This window comes from Artemia franciscana, chromosome 19 (genome assembly GCF_032884065.1).
Source record: "Artemia franciscana chromosome 19, ASM3288406v1, whole genome shotgun sequence".
NCBI lineage: Eukaryota > Metazoa > Arthropoda > Branchiopoda > Anostraca > Artemiidae > Artemia > Artemia franciscana.
The window spans coordinates 27,016,038-27,039,796 of NC_088881.1; the positions used below are offsets into that span (position 1 = coordinate 27,016,038).

At 31.8% G+C, this 23,759-nt stretch overlaps 1 long non-coding RNA gene across 9 annotated transcripts in view; it reads right to left on the minus strand.

Moving 5' to 3' along the window:
• LOC136039501 (uncharacterized) overlaps window positions 1-23,759 on the minus strand; it is a 137,043-nt gene that overhangs the window by 22,168 nt on the left and 91,116 nt on the right. For 7 of the 9 annotated variants that reach the window (XR_010620464.1, XR_010620469.1, XR_010620470.1 and 4 more), the window contains 2 exons: window positions 20,613-21,412; window positions 7,942-8,511 (listed from right to left, as the gene is read on the minus strand). This is a non-coding gene — a long non-coding RNA (uncharacterized LOC136039501). Of the gene's footprint in view, window positions 1-7,941; window positions 8,512-15,416; window positions 15,616-20,612; window positions 21,413-23,759 lie in introns of those variants that run through there. The other 2 variants (XR_010620465.1, XR_010620466.1) reach the window with 2 other exon arrangements.

Below are 23,759 nucleotides of genomic sequence, written 5' to 3' on the forward strand. Positions count from 1 at the left end.
AAATAACTTAACAAAGAAAATACTAATTAGCTTCATTGGACGTTGCACTTTGATCTAGAATGATGTTCCTCAGAAGTTATCCCAAAAAGTTTTTCTGTTAGCTCTTTCAAAAGAAGGTTCATTAGTAGACTAAAACCTTGATAAAGGACTAGTGACAAATATCTGACAATACCTTGGACCGCAAATCTAAGAATAAAAAAATCATATACTATCCATACTAAAATAAAAAAAGGAGTTATATAACACTATTAAAAGAGGAGCTGTGCAAAATATTTTTGCTGATTTATGAACTGGATAATTTTGCTCATATTATTACCCTTGGATAGACAGACTTAATTTTGCTGATATGAGTATCTTAAGAATAAATTGTACAAAATATCTAGGAGTTTTAATTGATGAATGTCTTAGTTTTAGAGAGCATATAGATTATATTAGTCTTAAATTCGCTTTCTTAAATTAGTCTAGGTTCGCTTAGTTGAAGTACATTTTCCCAAGATATATTTTTAAACACTGTATTATTCCTTAATTCACCCTTATCTGCTGTATTTTTGTACCGTTTGGGGTAGTACATTTCCTTCTCATCTCCATCATATTCGAGTTTGGCAGAATGAAGCGCTTCGAGTATTATGCGGTGTTGGTTTTAAAGACTCGGTACGAAAGAGGTATATAGATTGTAAAATCTTGCCTTTAACAGGACTTATTACTTTTTATCAAAGCATGTTTATATATAAATATTTTCAAAATTGTTTACCAATATGTTTTAAAAGTACGTTTGAATTAAGAAGTGATATTCATACACATTTTACGAGGAAGTCCAATACAATTCGTCGTTCGCTTCCTATTACCTGTAGATCTCAATTTTCTATTCGGCATCTAGGACCCCATGCATGAAATTGTTTGCCTATGACTTTAATAAACATTGATAATTTTCGTTAATTTCGGTGGGAATTAAAGCTATGTTGCCTTAATATTTATGGTTTTGATAGTTGAGTGGACCTCAAGTGGAGCCAGGATGTTTGTTTAGTTTTAGGCGATACTGCTCAAGTGGTTTTAGGTTCTTTTTGTTTTGGCTTTTTGAGCTGTAATCCTGTATCAATCGAAATGCAGAAAAATTAAATATTTATTTTTTCTTTTCCTGTTTTTTTCTTTTTTTTCTTTTCCTGTTCTTTTCTTCTTTTCTGTTCCTTTTCTTTTCTTTAATTTTTTTATTTTCCTATCCTTTTTCGTATTATTTTTATTTGTATGTGTATTGGGGTTGTAAGCCCAATAAGCTCTGCTTCAGGGCATTTGCTTGTTTTGTTTTGTTTATTGATTTTAATAAACCCGTCTTTCTCTCAACCACAATCAGCATATCAGAGAACAATGCTGCAGCGATTTCAAGTCCCTAACTATAAAACGCAAAGTTACGTATTTTGTATATAATCATGGAGGCATTTGTATGTTTGTTTGTTGGTGCTGTTGTTGTTTTGTTTTTTTGCCCTCTCAAATTTAACAATATCAACCAATGACCCTGAAATAACAAGAGAAGGCTCATCCAAACCGAGACTTTACGTTCTAGTACATTTTACAAGTAGAAAAAAGGTTGTTTCTAAGCAAAGTGACAATTCCTGTCATTTGTGCTGCGAATCTGTTTTAAACGCCACAACGCTGTATGTTGCAGTAGAACCAACAGAGCTTATTGAAAACGTACACGCAAAAACACGGCGAAATTTACGATAATAGTTAGTTAACATATTTTAATTACATATATTAATAAAGTTTTTAATTGTTCTAAAAAGTAGAATTGTGGCAAAGAGTCAAACTTTAGAGTAAAGAGCGAGAGGTTGCGGAGGGGACAACCCATTTCATATAAGAAGTAATTTCTGTTCGTTTTAAGTTTTAATGTCGCTCCTTACTTTCAGTTAAAAAAACTAGTTTTTTTGTTTAATTTCTGAACAATGAAATTTGCATACTAATTATTATTATTTTTTTCTTTGACTAAATGGCTTTCTCTTAGTTTTGATCAGACGATTTTGAGAAATAAAGGGTGAGGAAGGAGGCCTAGTTAACCTCCTATTTTTCGGTTACTTAAAAAGGCAACTAGAACTTTTAATTTTTAACAAACGTTTTTATTAGTAAAAATATACGTAACTTAAGAATTAACTTACACAACAAACTTTTATGTTCTTATATCTTTATTGTGTATATGAGGGGGGTTGTCTCCTCGTTAATATCTCGCTCTTTACCCTAAATCTTAAGTTTTGTCCCAATTCTTTAAGAATGATTCCTGAATCAGAAAGGCTGTAGAATAAATAGTTGAAATTACTAAAAATACTTTAGCATAAAGAGCGAGGTATTTATCTCCTCCTAAATACATCGCTCTTTAAGCTAAAGTATTTTTAGAACCCCTCATATGCGTAATAATCTCTGTTCGTTTTAAGTTTTAACGCTTACTTTAGTTTTACCTTACTTTCAACTGAAAAAACTTTCTCGTGATTATTTTTTCATTGTTTTTTTAGTAATGTTAGAAAATCCCGTGCCCTTTTCATTGAATTTCTCTTCCCCCAAGAGATTTTCCTCCAAGGAAAGATCCTCCCACATATCCCTCTCTCCTCAACCCCACCCCAAACCAAAAAAATCCCCCTGAAGATGTCTGTACACTTCCCAATAACCATTTCTGTATGTAAACACTGGTCAAAGTTTGTAACTTGCAACCCCTCCCCCAGGGACTGTGGGGGATTAATTCATCCCCAAAGACATAGTTATTATGGTTTTTGACTATGCAGAACAAAATGGCTATCTCAAAATTTTGATCCATTGACTTTGGAAAAAAAATGAGCGTGGTAGGGGGCCTAGATGCCCTCCAATTTTTTTGGTCACTTAAAAAGGACACTAGAACTTTTCATTTCCGTTAGAACGAGCCCTCTTGCGAAATTCTAGGACCAATTGGTCGATACGATGACCCCTGAAAAAAAAAAAGCACTCATGATGTGTCTTCTGGCAAAAAAATATGAAATTCCATATTTTTGTAGATAGGAGCTTGAAATTATAGCTGTAGGGTTCTCTTATACTCTAAATGCGATGGTGTGATTTTCGTTAAGATTCTGTGACTTTTAGGGGGTGTTTTCCCCTGTTTTCCAAAATAAGGCAAATTTTCTCAGGCTCGTAACTTTTGATGACAAAAACTAAATTTGATGAAACTTATATATTTAAATCAGCATGAAAATTCGTTTCTTTCGATGTATCTTTTTAGCAACAAAATTGAGCCGGGTCGCTTCTTACTACAGTTCATTACCACTCACTGTTTGATAGCAATATGCCATTCACTTGTAGTATTCGGTATAGAACATTTTTCTAGACAGCTCAAATCCTATCCTCAAAAAATCTTCATATATATGGGTGTTGTTTTGTCCTTGTAAGTAAAAACATGTTATTAATAACGCCCATATTCCGTTAGTTTTGTCTGATATTTACAATTTCATATTAAAAACGCATCGGCATATCGTTGCTTATTAATGGACATTGTACTGATTTCAAGGTCGTTGGATTGATGCTTGCGAAAAAGGCTTTTATATTTATCATTCGGATTTTTCTGCTCTGTAGTTTCTTTTTTCAGATGATAATGTCTATTAAACCTCTTTAAAAAATAAAAAATAAATTTGCCCTCCCAAATATAATCTTATCAACCAATGGCCCTGAAATAACAAGAGAAGGCTCATCCAAACCGAGACTTTCCGTCTTAGTACATTTTAGAAGTAGAAAAAAGGTTGTTTCTAAGCAAAGTGACGGTTCCAGTCATTTGTGCTGCGAATCTGTTTCAGGCGCCACAACGCTGTATGTTGCGGTAGAACCAACAGAGCTTATTGAAAACGTACACGCAAAAACACCACGAAATTTACGATAGTAGTTAGTTAAGATATTTTTTAAAGAAATAAAAAAGGGGGGAAATAAAATAAAAGGAAATGATAGAAACTAGGGTAATTTCAATAATTTTTCATAAATAATAATAATAAAAAAAAATAATTTTCAACATAAAATCAATGACAAGAAAAAAAAAAGCCAAACAAAAAAACAACAGAGAAGCCAGAAAAACCAGAAAAAACAAAACACGAAGCTGAAAGTGCAAAACAGAAGAAACAGAAATGAGACTGTGATCAAAAATTTAATTAAGAGCTTCCATTGAAGACGTTTTTAGTTGGCATAATTCTTATATGTTTAGCATGGTAATGTTATCTGTCTCAATGTTTATAATCATATTTTTATTCAATAGCCTCTGAAATCCTTTAAAAATTAACTTTACAGAAAATAAAACAACATTTATGAAAATTATACTCATTCTGATATAGCAATTTTTGATATTGCAATTTTGTACAATTAAATAGTAGCCTCAGATTCGTAGCTTATAAGCCTTTTAACGTTTGCAATGAAACAAATTAAAAACATCTGCAAAATACGTACTTAGTAAGTTTTGATTTATAGGGGTCTAACCATAATTCTGTAGGCTATGTTGGTTGACTTTCAATCTTTTTATTACTTCCTTGAACATACCTGTATAATCACAAGTCAAAATATTAACATCATATTTGTATAAAAAAAAGTTTAAGACTGAAAGGGGCGGTACCTGAAGGTGGAATAGAACAAAGAGCCACAATACAGCCCTATATTAAAATCAAATACCTTAATATCTTCAATATCGAACTGAAAGTTTTCTATAAAACTCTGCGAGGGCCTTTTAGGTATATAATTTGAAGTTTCAGGGATTTCTTTAGAAGTTTAATTTTATTCCAAAGTAAGCTGCAAAATCTACATCACAGTAATATAGTCAAAAATTCTTTAGGTAAAACTTAAAATTAAATATCCGGCAAAAGATTCTCCAGAAAAACTGTCATACCAGACATGGGCTGTACAACCTTAATAGCAACACGAGCGACGCAATTAAAAGGTTGGATTTCCCATCACACGGTTGTAATGCCGGTGTCAGAGCTGTTACGATTGTAACGCTGTATAATTGGTTAAACGTTCAAAAGTAGGCGGGGCCAACAGCATATAAATACTGCTATTCATTACTTGGTTTTATCAGTTGCAAAATAACTGTCAAACTGTAAACGTGTTTTAATTTGTGAGACATTAAAAGTCTTATATTTAAAAGATCAACAAGCTATTAGCTACAGAAATATCAAATCCTGTGTGGGTCTTAAGAAAATGGGAGCTCAACATAACCAGGCTAGTGCTAGTGCGGTTAGTGGACCATTGATAACTCTAGAAAAGGCTAAATTAAAATTGAAGAATATCCTAGTGAAACTCCTCAAACTAAGCAACGATCAAGCAGAAGGTGCCTCTAAAAATGTGTCAAGACTTGTTCAAGCTTTAATTGATCAAAAAATTCAACCTGACGAATTTACACAAAGAATCCAAAAGGAACTAAATTTGTCAGAGAATCGGAGCTTATCCCCCTTCCTTCAGAAAACACTTCCATACTTTCGGTATTCTTTGGCTACAGGTGAGATAAAAATTGATGGACTTGTTCCGCCATCTCTAAATTCAGCACCGGCTCTACCACCAGTTGTCCCAGCTAGTCCCATGTCCCCACTTGGCTCCGAAACGGTCGCAAATGCTCCAATGATCAGAGCCATTCAGCCTAACCAATTTCAAAGCCCCCAAACTCAAATAACTGTCCAAGCTCCTGTTGCTACCCAACATACAATTGGTGCACCACCTGAACTGCCTAGAACCCCAAATATACAAAACAGAATAGTCATCCCGAAAGAAAAGGTACCCTATAGGAATTTGGAAACTCCTAATCAGCTCAAAACAGTTAATAAAGGAATAGAAAGCCCTGTGTCCATGTGTAGTTTTGTCCAAAAGAGTATCATATCCAAGGAAAACAAATTCAGCTCGTCTCTTAATTCCTCGACTGTCATTAGTGGTGATGATGATATCAATGACGTGGCAACGATGGGTGGGGTCAATTTAGCAGAAGAATCTCAAAGACTCCTAGGTCCCACTAAATTAGTTGGAACTCAAATCCGATCAGTTAAAAACGAAGTATTTTTTCCTCCAACGCCATTACAAGGAAAAGTGCGGAAAGTCTTATCTCGATATCCTGGTATAGAAGAGATATCCCCAGATTTCATTACCCTGCTTAGTCACGCTGCTCAAGAAGGACTAAAAAATATATTGGAACGCCTATCGGTTGTCACGGAACATAAAATGGAATTTATTAAGAACAAAGAAGATTATTATGTTGGTCACGATGTTAGAGCTCAAATTAAATTTCTCGAAGACTTAGAGAAAGCAAAAAGAAAAAAAAAGGAAGAAAACGAAAGGGAAACATTACTAAAGGCTGCCAAATCCAGATCTAGGACTGAAGACCCTGAACAGCAAGCAAAGCTAAGAGCCAAAGTTAAAGAGATGCAAAGGGTGGAGATGGAAGAGATGTGTCAAGCGGAAGCCAATCGTACAGCGTTACAAGCAATCGGCTCGAGAAAGAAGCCAAAATTGGAAACAGTAGCAACCAGAGTCGCTCAGATGCCTTATTCTCCAAGACTTAAGAGACCGACTGTTCGCGAAATGCTATTTATATTAGAGGAAGATAAAGAAACTTGTAGGTCATCATTGTTGTATAAAGCCTTTGTCAATTATAGAGAATAGAATTGAACGCAGTATTAGAAATTGTATGCTATGTTGGCCTAAATTCTTTTCAACATCAAAGAAATTTACAGGATTGCAGGTTTGGAAAATTCTTGTTTGCTACACATCCAAATTTTTATTTCTTAAGCAAGCTTTTTATTCTTTGTTGAAGGTGAGATTAAAAAAAAAAAAAAAAAAAAAAAAAAAAAAAAAAAAAAAAAAAAAAAAAAAAAAAAAAAAAAAAAATGCCCCTTAAAGATACGAGAGTATGCCTAGTGGACGCGTCCTCGTTCGCAAGGGGCGGACTAATGGTCTCCACGGGTAACCATTAGACTAAGTCCACAGGAAGAAATTTTTTTGTAAAATTTAAAAAGTAATTATAACAAACAACACATTTTACCTTTTTTTTTAAATGTAAAAAGCCAACTAAATAAACTATTCTTAAATAGCTTACTAAATTTGTAACACAGCTCCATCCACACTTCATATTATGGGTTCATAAAAGCACACTATTAAAATATGCCATGCTGAGATAAAGAACTTAACCAAAGAGAAGATAAATTAATACATTATATATATATATATATATATATATATATATATATATATATATATATATATATATATATATATATATATATATATATATATATATATATATATATATATATATATATATATATATATCCATTATTAATAAAAATAATAATTATTACTGATTTTAAGAATCAAATTAAGATTAATAATTGATAATATCAATATTAATGTATAATATATATATATATATATATATATATATATATATATATATAAATCCATTATTAATAAAAATAATAATTAATCCTGATTTTAAGAATCAAATTAAGATTAATAATTGATAATATATATATATATATATATATATATATATATATATATATATATATATATATATATATATATATATATATATATATATATATATATATATATATATATATATATATATATATATATAAATCCATTATTAATAAAAATAATAATTAATACTGATTTTAAGAATCAAATTAAGATTAATAATTGATAATATCAATGTTATGTATATATATATATATATATATATATATATATATATATATATATATATATATATATATATATATATATATATATATATATATATATATATATATATATATATATATATATATATATATATATATATATATATATATATATGATATAAATAAACAATATTATAATAAATTAATACAAAAGGTTAAGAAAAAGTGATAAAATAATTAAAGATAAAAAAAAAAAGTAAAAACTACTCATAAAAACCAAAAAAATTACCTCAGGCGATAGTTTACTGAGCTTGATTATTGGCTTCATTATTCAGTATCCTTAGAGCCTTTTGGCAGTTTAATCCAATTATCAGTTTTACACTCTTTACACTAGATTTATCCTTCTCTACAATTTCCACAACTCTATCACCATCAACAACTACTTGCCAGATTTCAATCTAAATAGAACCACCACTAACACCATCTACTTGCATCATCTACATGATTTTTGTGAGGTTTATCCTTTGTCCTGTTTAAGTTTTTTTTTTACCTTTTTCTTGAGGCGCTTTATCAAGTGTTTCTGCGTCATTTAAAATTGAGATTTGCTCACTACTTGGCATTTTCACAGTGTTTTGTACAACCTCCACTGGTGAGCCAACACTACTTGGATTCACAATTGGAGAATATTTGTGTGAAATCTGGTCATGTATTTGTGCTGGGAGCGTTGAGTCTGAGATGGGTGAATTTGTGACATCAGACTTTGTTGTGAAGTCCCTACACTCAAAGCAACAGAGGCAGGAGATAGTGGCGAAGGCCCTGGAGACTACATTGGGGCATAAAAGGTCACGTGCTGCATTATCTAAAAGTTCAAGATAAATAATTCAGAACAAAATAAAGAAAAGAATAACAACATATAATTAGCTACATTTGATGTTGCACTACGCGATTTTGGGGTGCCTCAGGTAATTGATAATGCTTCTGTAAGGCAATCTTTCTTCTTAAAGCGACAGTTTTAACAACTTTAAAAACTTTGCCAACAAAATGCTGCCTTTTCAATGAAAAACCAGCTTGTCATTTTCTATCCTCTTTAAACACTGGAAGAAATTCTGCATTTAAGCAGCATTAGATTTAGAACATACCTTTAACATAAAACAAAATATGTTATCATTCGGATTTTTCTGCTCTGTAGTTTCTTTTTTCAGATGATAATGTCTATTAAACCTCTTAAAAAAAAAAAAAATTTTTTTTGCCCTCCCAAATATAATCATATTAACCAATGGCGCTGAAATAACAAAAGAAGGCTCATCCAAAGCGAGACTTTACGTTCTAGTACATTTTAGAAGTAGAAAAAAGGTTGTTTCTAAGCAAAGTGACGCTTCCTGTCATTTGTGCTGCGAATCTGTTTCAAACGCCACAACGCTGTATGTTGCGGTAGAACCAACAGAGCTTATTGAAAACGTACAGGCAAAAACACCGCGAAATTTACAATAGTAGTTAGTTAAGATATTTTAAAAAAAATAAAAAAGGGGGGAAATAAAAGAAAAGAAAATGATAGAAACTAGGGTAATTTCAATAATTTTTCATAAATATATGTGTAGCTTATTTACATTAAGATTCCCCCATATTCGCATAAAGATTTTTGTAAGTTACAGAATTTTCAAGTTTCGAAACGGATTTGCTCATTATCATCTCTAGAAAAAAAAACCCAACAATGTTGAAAACTCCTTCACGTGTTTTCTTTTAACTTTCTCTTGCATCGCTGAAGAAGGAAGTTGGTGACCTAACAGAAAATTCGTTTAATATTTTAGTTGGCAAAAAATAAATCCTTCTTAATCTTTAGTTTTTTTTTATTATTTTCAAAGAAGAACGGAAAGATAGAGACAAATAACAATTTTTTATTTATTTAATTCATGCAAAGAATTGGTATTCAAATCTATCTGTAAAATAATATATCAGTTCAAAATTTATTAGCTGTGGTGAAAAATGAATTAGTTTCATTTAGTTTTCATTTTGAAGCAAATATACTACATGTTTTAATATTAAGACAATTTAGATCACGGTCCAAAGACGATCCAAAGTGCAGATGCAAGAGCGCCATCTATTTCAGAACAAAGATTGTCAAGATTTGAAGCACAGAAAAACCTTATGGTGTCTTTCTTGCAATTGGTAGCAATATGCCGTTCACTTGTAGTATTCGGGTTAGAGCATAGACAAGGGTATGTCCCAAGGTCATATGCATGTCTCTAGAAAATACTAAAATATTAATCATGTCACATGTCCCCTGTTGGCTTCCACGCAGTTTATTTTTATTCGAGTTGTATCGTTCACATTTCCGTTCGAAAAATATTTCCTTTCAATTCTCCTTCACGTGTTTTCTTTTAACTTTCTCTTGCATCGCTGAAGAAGGAAGGTGGTGACCTAACAGAAAATTCGTCTAATATTTTAGTTGGCAAAAAATAAATCATTCTTAATCTTTAGTTTTTTTAATTATTTTCTAAGAGGAACTGAAAAATGGAGACAAATAACAATTTTTTTATTTAATTCATGAAAAGAATTGGTATTCAAATCTATCTGTAAAATAATATATCAGTTCAAAATTTATTAGCTGTGGTGAAAAATGAATTAGTTTCATTTAGTTTTCATTTTGAAGCAAATATGCTACATGTTTTAATATTAAGACAATTTAGATCACGGTCCAAAGACGATCCAAAGTGCGGATGCAAGAGCGCCATCTATTTCAGAACAAAGATTGTCAAGATTTGAAGCACAGAAAAACCTTATGGTGTCTTTCTTGCAATTGATAGCAATATGCTGTTCACTTGTAGTATTCGGTTTAGAGCATTTTTCTAGAAAGCTCAAATCCTATTTCTAAAATGTCCTCGTATATGGGTGCTGTTTTGCCCTTGTATGTAAAAACATGTTATCAATAACGCCCATATTCCTTTAGTTTTGTCGGACATTTACAATTTCATATTAAAAACGTATAGGCATACCGTTGCTCATTAATGGACATTGTGCAGGTTTCAAGCTCGTTGGATTGATGCTTGCGAAAAGGCTTTTATGTTTATCATTCGGATTTTTCTGAAGTTTTTTTTTCAGATTAAATTTTAAAAAAACAAGTTTTTTTAAATGAAAGTAAGGAGCAACATTAAAACTTAAAACGGACAGAAGTTACTCCGTATATGAAAGGGGCTTTTCCTTCACAACGCCTCACTCTTTAGAATAAAGTTTGACTCTTTTTTTAACTCTATTTTTAAAACAGTAAGAAACTTCAGCGTAAAGAGCGGGGTGTTGAGGAGGAAAAAGCTTGTTTTTTTTTTATTTAATTTCTGGACGTTTTTGAATTAATCCATGTTTTGGTCTGAGCTCTCCGTACATAAATAATTAAAACAAAATTTGCATATTAATTAATTACAATTAATCGGAAGATTTTGAGAAAAAAGAGCGAGGGAGGAGGCCTAGTTGCCGTCCAATTTTTTGATTACTTAATGGCAACTAGAAGTTTTAATTTTTTTACAAACGTTTTCATTGGTAAAAAATACACGTAACTTACGAATTAATTTACGTAACGAACTTCTATATTCGTATGTTTTTATTGAGTATATGAGGGGGTTCAACCCTAGTCGATACCTCGCTCTTTACACTAAAGCTTAAATTTTGTCCCAATTCCTTAAGAATGACCTCTGAATCACAAAGGCCATAGAATAAATAGTTAAATTACTAAAAATACTTTAGCGTAAAGAGTGAGGTATAACGAGGAGGTAAACCCCTCATAGGCGTAATAATTTTTGTTTGTTTAAGTTTTAATAGTGCTCCTTACTTTCAGAAGAAAAAAACTATTCATATCTATTTTTTCATTGTTTTTTCAAATAATGCTAGAACATCCTGCGCCCCCTTCATTTAAATTCTCTTCCCCCATGAGAAGTTTCTCCATGGAAATATCCTCCAACGTAACCCCCCATTAACTCTCCCCCTAAACCAAAAAAATCCCCCTGACAACGTCTGTACACTTCCCAGTAACCATTACTATAAGCAAACACAGGTCAAAGTTTGTTACTTGCAGCCCCTCCCACGGGGACTGCGAGGGAGTAAGTCGTCCCTAAAGACATAGTTATTAGGTTTTTCGACACTGGTGAATAAAACGACTATCTCAGACTTATGATCCGGTGACTAGACAGACTAGACAAAATAGACTAGAATAGAGTAGATAGACTAGACTGGAAAGACTAGACAGACTGAACAGACCAGGAACGACGGACAAGACTAGACAGACTAAACAGATAGATGGACTAGACAGACATACAGGACAGACCAGACAGATTATCAAACTTTCCTGCAAAATTGAGTCTCTATATCCTTTTTGATGGTTATGGCAAGGCATTTGTTCAAACAAAAACAACAAAAAACATGTTTTCAACAATAACTGTGTCGAGGTTTGTGGCTTTCGTGCTTGTAGGGGAAAGTAGCTCAATTCTCATTTGTGATATTTTCTCCTGTTCCCGGTTTGTCTAGACTAATTTCTATACATTAAAGGTTTCAGTCTTTTATTTCCAGAAATTTCTGTTCGTTTTCAGCTGGGGAAATTAAATAAGAAATAAATAATTTTTCAGCTCTGAATAATTTTCACGCTAAAGTTTGACTCTCTTAACTCTACATTTTAAAACAGTAAAAAACGATAGCGTAAAGAGCGGGGCGTTGAGGAGGAAAAAACCCTTTCATAGACAGAGTAATTTTTGTTCGTTTAAACTTTTAATGTCGCTCCTTACTTTCATTTAAAAAAACTAGTTTTTTTTTTGTTTAATTTCTGGACGTTTTTTAATTAATGCATTTTTTATCTTGCCTCTCAACGCATAAATAATTAAAACGAAATTTGCATATTATTCTTTTTGGGGAAGGGGGCTAAATGGCTTTTTCATAGTTTTAATCGGAAGATTTTGAAAAAAAGGAGCGAGAGAAGAGGTCTAGCTGTCCTCCAATTTTTTGATTACTTAAAAAGGCAACTATAACTTTTAATTTCTTACGAAAGTTTTCATAAGTAAAAAATATACGTAACTTACGAATTAACTTACGTAGCGAACTTCTATATTCGTATGTTTTTATTGCGTATATGAGGGGGCTCACCCCTTTTCGATACCTCGCTCTTTACACTAAAGCTCAAATGTTGTCCCAATTCCTTAAGAATGACCCCTGAATCACAAAGGCCGTAGAATAAATAGTTGAAATTGCTAAAAAATACTTTAGCGTAAAGAGCGAGTGAGGAGGTAAACCCCTCATATGCGTAATAACTTCTGTTCGTTAAAGTTTTAATGCTGCTCCTCACTTTCAGTAGGAATAAACTTTTCATATTCATTTTTTCATTGTTTTTTTTTTAAATAATACTAGAAAATCCTGCGCCCCCTCCATTGAAAGTCTCTTCCCCAATAAAACATCCCTCCTTTGAAAGATCCTCCCACGTAACCCCCCTTCAAATCTCCGCCCAAACCAAAAGAATCCCCCTGAAAACGTCTGTACACTTCCCAGTAACCATTACTATATGTAAACACAGGTCAAAGTTTGTAACTTGCAGCCCCCCTTCCACGGCAAATTCAGGGGAGTAAGTCTTCTCCAAATACATAGTTATTAGGTTATTCGATTATGGTGAATAAAATGGCTATCTCAGAATTTTTATCCGGTAACTTTGGAGAAAAAATGAGCGTGGGAGGGGGCCTAGGTGCCCTCCAATTTTTTTGGTCACTTAAAAAGGGCAAGTCGTCCCTAAAGACATAGTTATTAGGTTATTCGACTATGGTGAATAAAACGGCTATGTCAGAATTTTGATCCGGTAACTTTGGGGAAAAAATTAGCGTGGGAGGGGACCTAGGTGCCCTCCAATTTTTTTGGTCACTTAAAAAGGGCACTAGAACTTTTATTTCCGTTAGAATGAGCCCTTTTGCAACATTCTAGGACCACTGAGTCGATACGATCACCCCTGGGAAAAAAAACAACAACAAAACAAAAACAACAACAAAACAAAAACAAATAACACGCATCCGTGATTTGTCTTCTGGCAAAAAATGCTAAATTCAAGATTTTTGTAGATAGGGGCTTGAAACTTCTACAGTAAGGTTCTCTGATGGTGTGATTTTCGTGAAGATCGTATAACTTTTAGGGAGTATTCCCTCCTATTTTCTAAAATGATGCAAATCTTCTCAGGCTCGTAACTTTTGACGAGTAAGACTAATCTTGATGAAAATTATATATTTCAATTTTTTTGAGTTTTGGTTACTATTGAGTCGGGTCGATCCTTACTACAGTTTGTTACCACAAACTGTTTGATATGAGTGATAGCGGCATGAATTCGGTAACTCTTATTAGAGATTATTATACGTAAACTATAGACAAATTTTAAAGCTTATAACCCTTTTCCTGTCTGTCGGGGAGTCAAGTTATCCTCAAAGACATAGTTATTGAACTTTTGAACTATACTAAACAACATGGCCATCTCAAAATTTTGACAGGGGGCTAGTGCCCTACAAAAGGGGCAATGAGCCCTCTCCCGACATTCTAGGACCATTGGCTTCTAGTTCATTGACCCTATCTCCATAAAATAAACTGTATTATTTATAAATCATTTAAATTAAATACTCTTTTCAAACGTTGTATTTTATTTTAAGAAAAATTCATCATAAAAATAATTGTTATAAAAAAAAAATCCGGAATAGACCTCTCTTTAAAGTAAAAGACAAATTAAAAGTGTTATATGCAAACAAATCTGAACATAAGGAAAAAATAAACTCATTCACATATAAAAACACGAGATTGAAACGTGTCACGTGTTGAAAAATCATCATGTGATGTCACGTGAAAAAGACACGTGGTGAAAACGTGCCGCTTTCTTTGGCAATAACACCGAAAGATTTTGACCGTTGGGAACATTTCCAAAAAGACAAATTGCATCATCACCCTGTCCATAAAAAAAAGGTGTGTCTGAGAGAAGATCACAGGTGTCGCAGAATATAAACAAACATATGATTAAAATCAACTTATGGCTATGCAGCCAGAATAAATAGCTCAGTATAGAAAGGTTGAGTAATTTGATTGCTATGAAAAAATGATCAAACAATGAAAAAAAAACTCATAGAATTATTCAAATAATAGGTTAAAGTGAAAAAACGTAAATATAATGAATTACTGAATACTATATACATTTATAAGATAGTTTAACTATTTTACTTATATTGTAAACCAGATAAACTTTTAATTAAGACTGTTAACATGGCAACACTGTTGAAACTATGGCAGTGCCCTAAAAATTTCACAATAGCATATATATATATATATATATATATATATATATATATATATATATATATATATATATATATATTAGAAAATCAATGTTTTCAGATATAGAAATCAGTGTTGCTGTTCTTATTATAAATTGCTGCTCTGGGATACTTTCGCTCGTATTTTGACTCCCCTCCTCGTATATTTGGGAGAAGGGGGCTTCGGCCTCAACTCACAACTCAACACAAGGCTGTTCCTTACAGCAAAATATTCCTTCAGACTTCGGCAACCCCTTCTAATAAATACCAGATTAGTATTTTGGACTAACCAGATTAGTTTTCCGGAAAGATTGTCTTAGGCTACAGCGCTAAAACATTAAATGAAAACATACATTGAAAAATAAACTCGAATAAACTAAATACAATTCGTAAAAAGAATGATTCACAGGCATAAATTTGAACCAAATTGCCAGTTTAAACAGTACTAGTTTCTCTCCGTACTAGTTTCTCTAGTTTCAACAATCTAATTCAATAGCTGAATTTATTTCAAATTAATCAAACTACACTAGTAAGACATGATATTATGTAAAAATATATATATGTAAAAATGTTTTGTAATGAAAAAAAAATATTCGAAGCAGATGAATCAGGTCGTAAAATGTTGCGCAATAGATGTTCGTGGGCGGAGAAAATCGTCTCTATAAAATAGAAAAATAGAAAATCGTCCATAAAATAGAAAAATAGAAAATCGTCTCTATAAAATAGAAAAATAGAATATCGTTTCTATAAAATAGAAAAATAGAAAATCGTCTCTATAAAATAGAAAAATAGAGAATCGTCTCTATAAAATAGAAAAATAGAAAATCGTCTCTATAAAATAGAAAAATAGAAAATCGTCTCTATAAAATAGAAAAATAGAAAATCATCTCTATAAAATAGAAAAATAGAAAATCGTCTCTATAAAATAGAAAAATGGAAAATCGCCTCTATAAAATAGAAAAATAGAAAATCGTCTCTATAAAATAGAAAAACAGAAAATTGTCTCTATAAAATAGAAAAATAGAAAATCGTCTCTATAAAATAGAAAAATAGAAAATCGTCTCTATAAAATAGAACAATAGAAAATCGTCTCTATAAAATAGAAAAATAAAAAATTTTCTCTATAAAATAGAAAAATATAAAATCGTCTCTATAAAATAGAAAAATAGAAAATCGTCTCTATAAAATAGAAAAATAGAAAATCGTCTCTATAAAATAAAAAAATAGAAAATCGTCTCTATAAAATAGAAAAATAGAAAATCGTCTCTATAAAATAGAAAAATAGAAAATCGTCTCTATAAAATAAAAAAAAAGAAAATCGTCTCTATAAAATAGAAAAATAGAAAATCGTCTCTATACAATAGAAAAATAGAAAATCGTCTCTATAAAATAGAAAAATAGAAAATCGTCTCTATAACATAGAAAAATAGAAAATCGTCTCTATAAAAAAGAAAAATAGAAAATCGTCTCTATAAAATGTATATAGTCTTAAGTAAACCATTAACTACATTTACTTTTTTATTATTTTGCCCTATTGTCTGAATAATTCTATGCAATTTTTTCATTGTTTAATCATTTTTTCATAGCCATCAATGAGTTTATTATTTCCTTATATTCAAATTTGTTTTGCATACAAAACACTTAATTTGTTTTGTACTTTAAAGAGGTTCTAAAAAAATAGGACTAAATAAATAAAATAAACTGCCGAAATAGATAAATAAATACAATGCGCAAAAAGAATGTTCTCTGGTATTTATTTGAGCCTAATTGTCGGGTTGAACCATGCTGATTTTTTGGTTTCAGCCATATATTTTGATGGCTGAATATATATAGATTAAGAATATAGAATTGAATAGATTTTAATTACAACCATAATTAAAATAACGCTGTTACATGAGGCTCTTACAGTCAAGAAACACAGACGAATTGGGCTGTACAACCGGAACACGGTTGTACACACCGGAAACGGAACATGCATGCAACATGAACATGAACATAGCGATTGTAAAATCCCAAGATCATACGTCATCGGTTCTCTCTGCATTGATTGGTGCAAATATGTAGGAGCTATGCGGTTTGTGTATATAAAGAAATGAATTCGTCAAAACCTTCTAGATGTGAAACTAACTTACACCAAGCAACAACACAAAGCTTTTGAATTTAAAGTTTTAATATTTCTTGAAACGATGCATAGGAAAGTCTTTGAAATGTCGGAAGCACGAAGCTGTACAAGTCAGAAGGAGCAAGATTTTTTGTATAAGAATATCTTAGCCATGTCGGAAAGAACTAGCTATACTGAAGAAAAGAAGTCACTAGCTCCAAGAAGAAATATGGGCTTATCAAGAACCTCTCTATTAGAAGGAAAAAACACAATTTTGATGAAAGGGAAGTATAAGTCAATGGCAAAAAGCATGTTAGCAAGGAAAACATTATACAGTGAAAAAAATGTGCAGAAGCAAACTAAAGAAAGGAAAATTCTTGGAGTGGCGAAGGAAAACAGGGCAAAGTTTTCGATTACAAAGGTATGCAAAGAAGTACTGACAAAAACGGAAATAACACGGATTGTAACGACGAAAGTTGAAAAGAGGAAAGACATGGAAATTGAGGATACAAAAAAAGTGGATTTATCGACCTTAAAGCGAGAAATGGAAGTAATAGACGCTGAGATTCGCCATGCACAACATGATGTTGAAACACTTGAGGTGGAATTACAGAAGTTTTTAGTTCAAAAAGAAATTGATCAACTTCAAAGAATTTTGGAGAGGTATTGATTACATAGTTTTGGAGATTCTATGCCATGGTGGCCTAAATTCTGGTCAACTTTAATTAAATTTACAGGATTACAGTTTCAAAAATTCTTGTTTTCTAGATAGCAAAATTTTGTATTCCTTAAGCTAGTTTTTAAATTCTGTGTATGCTTGTTTTTATGAATATGTTTGTCATTTTTAAAGATATTCTTTTTGCCTTACTTTGGATACATAGAGAAAAAGAATATCTTGCCCGATATATTTTTTGGCAAAGAAAATAGTAATTTTAGCAAAACCAGGCGACAATGAGTGAAGGTGGCCCCTTCATGAGACCCCTGTCGGCTGAGCAGATAATACTCACTTCAAAGTAAGTGAGGGGGACCTGGGAGCTAGCTAAAACTACCTGAATATAGAATTCAATAGTTCAAAAACAAAGTTTTGCATTTTAGATATAATAATCCTAATTACACTTCTAATGAAAAGCGAAATCACCAATGCAATAGCACAAACACACACCACACAACGAACATATAAAATATAAACCCTAATAAATAATATATAATAAATAATATATAAAATATAATAAATAGTGAATAAAAACAAAACAGAAGGAGAGAGGATGACTGTTTTCTTACTTTAGTAATTAATATAGATAAATACTTGAACGAAGCCTTAACCTACTCATCCAGGGTGAACAACTAGAAGGAGTAAGGGCAGAGAAGGACCTAGGAGTAGTAACTGATAATGAATTGAAATTTCATAGCCATATGCTGACACAGGTTGCTGATGCTAACATAGCCCTTGCGTTTATTTCATCTCAAGAAAACCTTTTAAGGTTTTATTAAATTCTACACTTTTAAGAGAAAAATAAGTCTCAGAACGGTGTAAAATGCGAGACAAAAATGTTCTCATTTTTTTTAAATGTGTCTTTTTTAAAACTTAGCCTCTTGAATTTTTTAAGGTCATGTCACGGGATCAAATAGAATATATTTAAGATTAAAAAAATCGATTTCTTCGGTGAAACAAACAAAAATATTGTAAAAAATTAAGCCGGCGTTAGAAGTTTCAGAGTAATTTAGATCTTTCTCTAGGTATATCCTATGATTGATCCCCCATGAGTAAGGGAGGTGCGGAATTTCATCTCCTGAGTTTATTTTTTGAGCACTTGTACCTAAAAAAAGATGAAATAATCTGTAATTAATTTGTATATTGGATGTACTGTCCTTACTGTTGTTCGCACTTACTTGCATAGCTCTGTAACGAATCAGGATTTGACTTGATAAAAATTAAATTAAAAAACAAAAATAGTTTCTCCAACTGAAGATAAAGAGCAGCAATAAAACTTAAAACGACCAAATGTACTTCGTATATGAGGGGGAGGGGGCTGTCCCTACCTATATCCTTGATTTTTACGCAAAAGTCTCGATGTTTTCTAGAAATATCTCATTAAAATTCGAAGGTCCTTTTGCTTGAGCATTATTTCTTAAAGAATTTTGACGAAAAGTCAAACTCTAGCGTAAAATGCGAGAAAGAACGGAATAATCCATTCTGTATTCCTCATGTATGGAATAATTTCTAATCGTTTTTACTTTTAATCTTACCTCCTTACTTTCATTCAAAAAACTTAGTTTTTTTATTTCTAACAGTTTTTCAAACCATTCCAGGAAATCACCTCCTCCACCGTGAAAAATTTACCCCCGGAAACGCATTCTCCTCATATTGAACCAATGGGCAAATTACGTAGCTTACAAGCCTTTTTCCAAGGACTATCAGGGTCCATATAATTTCCAAAGGCATTGTTACTGGTCCTTTCAACTATGCTGAGCCAAATGGCTATCTAAAACATTTGATACGGTGCCTTTGGAGGAAAAAGGGGCGTGGGAAGGAGGCTAGTTGCCATTAAATACATTTTGTCACTTAAAAAGGAAAATGATTTTTTTTTTCAATTTAAATGAGCCCTCTCCCAATCTTCTAGGATCACAAGTTCGATTTGAGCTGTAATCCTGTATCGATCGAAATGCAGAAAAATTAAATATTTATTTTTTCTTTTCCTGTTTTTTTCTTCTTTTTCTTTTCCTGTTCTTTTCTTTTTTTCTTTTCCTTTTCTTTTCTTTAATTTTTTTATTTTCCTATCCTTTTTCGTATTGTTTTTATTTGTATGTGTATTGAGGTTGTAAGCCCAATAAGCTCTGCTTCAGGGCATTAAAGCTATTTTGCCTTAATATTTATGGTTTTGATAGTTGAGTGGACCTCAAGTGGAGCCAGGATGTTGGTTTAGTTTTAGGCGACACTGCTCAAGTGGTTTTAGTTTCTTTTTGTTTTGACTTTTTGAGCTGTAATCCTGTATCGATCGAAATGCAGAAAAATTAAATATTTATTTTTTTCCTGTTTTTTCTTTTTTTTCTTTTCCTGTTCTTTTCTTTTTTTCTTTTCCTTTTCTTTTCTTCGTCAGTTTTTTTTACACGTCAGTGCTGTTTTTGGGAGGGAGGTTCTTTAGATTAACCAGATACAAAGACCAATGAGGGGAGGACCACAGGTCTAGGTATATCCTGATCAAAGCATATTTTAAAGTATTACAGTTTAACCTAGACGAACCTAATTATTTGACCTTGTTTGTTTATGATTAGGCCTATAGCTTACTATACTGTATAAGTGTTAAGAAATGATTAAGTAGTGCATACTTACCGTTTTGATGGAACAGAATAAATAAAATAATATAAATAATATTTATAACATTATATATATATATATATATATATATATATATATATATATATATATATATATATATATATATATATATATATATATATATATATATAAATTAATGATATAAATTAATATAAAATGTTAGTAATGTTAATAATTAATAATGAAATAATTCAAGATAAATGAACAAAAAAAATTACCTCAGGCGATAGTTTGCCGAGCTTGATTGTTGGCTTCATAATTACAATATCCTTAGTCTTTTGGCAGTTTAATCCAGAAATCATTTGTTTTACACTCTTCACACTAGATTTTTCATCCTCTACAATTTTCACAACTCTATCACCATCAACAACTACTTTGCCAGATTTCTCTATCAGGATTTCTTCAACCAAAATAGAACACCACTATCACTATCTACGTTATTTTCGTGAGGTTTATCCTTTGTCCTTTTGAAGTTTATTTTTTGATTTGTATTTTTTGTATTTTTTTTAGGCCCTTTATCAGGTGTTTTTTTGGTCATTTAAAATTGGGATTTGATCACTAGCACTGTACACAACAGGTTTTTGAACTTCTTCAACTTAGTTTTCCTCATTCGCTTCACGAGTCAAAGATATTTTAGAACTACATTCAACTGAAGGAGGCTAGGGGAGCACCAGTTCAAAAGAAGGCTCATTCACTGCTGTCAAAGTTTGTGACTGAGGCACGTGACCATCCATTTAATTGACATTTACCTTCTGACATATGGCATCTTACATTTTCACATTGTTTTGTACAACCGGCACTGGTGAGCCAACAATACTTGGATTCACAATTGAAAGATATTTGTTTGAAATCTGCTCATGTATTTGTGCTGGGAGCGTTGACTCTGAGATCGATGAATGGTAGTTTTTGACATCGGACTTTTCCGTGAAGTCCCTACACTCAAAGTAACAGAGGCAGGATATTGTGGCGAAGGGCCTGGAGACTGCACTGGGGCATAAGAGCTCACTTGCTTGATTATCTAGAAGTTCAAGTTAAATAATTCAAAACAAAAATAAAGAAACAAAAGAAAAAATAACTTAACAAAGAAAATACTAATTAGCTTCATTGGACGTTGCACTTTGATCTAGAATGATGTTCCTGAGAAGTTATCCCAAAAAGTTTTTCTGTTAGCTCTTTCAAAAGAAGGTTCATTAATAGACTAGAACCTTGATAAAGGACTAGTGACAAATATCTGACAATACATTGGACCACAAATCTAAGAATAAAAAAATCATATACTATCCATACTAAAATAAAAAAAGGAATTATATAACACTATTAAAAGAGGAGCTGTACAAAATATTTTTGCTGATTTATGAGCTGGATAATTTTGCTCATATTATTACCCTTGGATAGACAGACTTAATTTTGCTGATATGAGTATCTTAAGAATAAATTGTACAAAATATCTAGGAGTTTTAATTGATGAATGTCTTAGTTTTAGAGAGCACATAGATTCGCTTTCTTAAATTAGTCTAGGTTCGCTTAGTTGAAGTACATTTTCCCAAGAGATATTTTTAGAACACTGTATTATTCCTTAATTCATCCTTATCTGCTGTATTTTTGTACCGTTTGGGGTAGTACATTTCCTTCTCATCTCCATCATATTCGAGTTTGGCAGAATGAAGCGCTTCGAGTGTTATGTGGTGTTGGTTTTAAAGACTCGGTACGAAAGAGGTATATAGATTGTAAAATCTTGCCTTTAACAGGACTTATTACTTTTTATCAAAGCATGTTTATATATAAATATTTTCAAAATTGTTTACCAATAAGTTTTAAAAGTACGTTTGAATTAAGAAGTGATATTCATACACATTTTACGAGGAAGTCCAATACAATTCGTCGTTCGCTTCCTATTACCTGTAGATCTCAATTTTCTATTCGGCATCTAGGACCCCATGCATGAAATTGTTTGCCTATGACTTTAATAAACATTGATAATTTTCGTTAATTTCGGTGGGAATTAAAGCTATGTTGCCTTAATATTTATGGTTTTGATAGTTGAGTGGACCTCAAGTGGAGCCAGGATGTTTGTTTAGTTTTAGGCGATACTGCTCAAGTGGTTTTAGGTTCTTTTTGTTTTGGCTTTTTGAGCTGTAATCCTGTATCAATCGAAATGCAGAAAAATTAAATATTTATTTTTTCTTTTCCTGTTTTTTTCTTTTTTTTCTTTTCCTGTTCTTTTCTTTTTTTCTGTTCCTTTTCTTTTCTTTAATTTTTTTATTTTCCTATCCTTTTTCGTATTATTTTTATTTGTATGTGTATTGGGGTTGTAAGCCCAATAAGCTCTGCTTCAGGGCATTTGCTTGTTTTGTTTTGTTTATTGATTTTAATAAACCCGTCTTTCTCTCAACCACAATCAGCATATCAGAGAACAATGCTGCAGCGATTTCAAGTCCCTAACTATAAAACGCAAAGTTACGTATTTTGTATATAATCATGGAGGCATTTGTATGTTTGTTTGTTGGTGCTGTTGTTGTTTTGTTTTTTTGCCCTTCCAAATTTAACAATATCAACCAATGACCCTGAAATAACAAGAGAAGGCTCATCCAAACCGAGACTTTACGTTCTAGTACATTTTAGAAGTAAAAAAAAGGTTGTTTCTAAGCAAAGTGACAATTCCTGTCATTTGTGCTGCGAATCTGTTTCAAACGCCATAACTCTGTATGTTGCGGTAGAACCAACAGAGCTTATTGAAAACGTACACGCAAAAACACGGCAAAATTTACGATAATAGTTAGTTAACATATTTTAATTACATATTTTAATAAAGTTTTTAATTGTTCTAAAAAGTAGAATTGTGGCAAAGAGTCAAACTTTAGAGTAAAGAGCGAGAGGTTGCGGAGGGGACAACCCATTTCATATAAGGAGTAATTTCTGTTCGTTTTAAGTTTTAATGTCACTCCTTACTTTCAGTTAAAAAAAACTAGTTTTTTTGTTTAATTTCTGAACAATGAAATTTGCATATTAATTATTATTATTTTTTTTTTGGCTAAATGGCTTTCTCTTAGTTTTGATCAGACGATTTTGAGAAATAAAGGGTGAGGAAGGAGGCCTAGTTAACCTCCTATTTTTCGGTTACTTTAAAAGGCAACTAGAACTTTTAATTTTTAACGAACGTTTTTATTGGTAAAAATATACGTAACTTAAGAATTAACTTACACAACAAACTTTTATATTCTTATATTTTTATTGTGTATATGAGGGGGTTTGTCTCCTCGTTAATACCTCGCTCTTTACCCTAAATCTTAAGTTTTGTCCCAATTCTTTAAGAATGATCCCTGAATCAGAAAGGCCGTAGAATAAATAGTTGAAATTACTAAAAA